Here is a 418-nt window from a genome sequence, read left to right as displayed (position 1 = left end):
GGTTGTAGTCGCAGGACTCCATTTCCCAGCGCCCCGTGCGCTGACGCTTGGCCATTGTCATGGAAACGGGTGAGGCACCGCCCATACGCGGGCAAACCGGTGGGACGTACGTCTCCCGGAAGGCTCTGCACCAGCACCCGCCGCGGGCATTGGACCAATGAAAGCCCGTGAGGGTGGGACTTCCGGCATTGGGACAGTCGCTTAGCAGACCGGTGTCAGGTCGCACGGTGACGGGCTAGCTTTCCAGAAGGTTCAGGGGCGGCAAAAAGGTACTCGCGTAGGGCTGGCTGCAGGTGTGCGCGGCGTACGCGTAGGGCACGCGGGCCGATGACACCACCCCCCAAGCTTCGGGTTCTTTCCGCGGGGTCGTCGGGCAGCGGCCCAGCCAAGCGCGGCAGCCTGGAGGCGGCGCCCGGGG

At 67.2% G+C, this 418-nt stretch overlaps 1 protein-coding gene across 1 annotated transcript in view; it reads left to right on the top strand.

The window, feature by feature from the left end:
* Positions 1–229: 229 nt before the first annotated feature.
* Positions 230–418, top strand: part of LOC103270949 (zinc finger protein 324B) — a 9,515-nt gene continuing 9,326 nt past the window's right edge. The window contains exon 1 of the mRNA XM_021717755.1: positions 230–269. The gene's annotated coding sequence lies outside the window, so the exon portion shown is untranslated. The remainder of the gene's footprint in view (positions 270–418) is intronic.

This window comes from Carlito syrichta, unplaced genomic scaffold (genome assembly GCF_000164805.1).
Source record: "Carlito syrichta isolate Samal-C Ts95f unplaced genomic scaffold, Tarsius_syrichta-2.0.1 Scaffold310876, whole genome shotgun sequence".
In the NCBI taxonomy this organism is placed as follows: domain Eukaryota; kingdom Metazoa; phylum Chordata; class Mammalia; order Primates; family Tarsiidae; genus Carlito; species Carlito syrichta.
The sequence above is the reverse complement of the archived record's forward strand: the minus strand, read 5'-3'. Positions and strand labels throughout refer to the sequence as shown.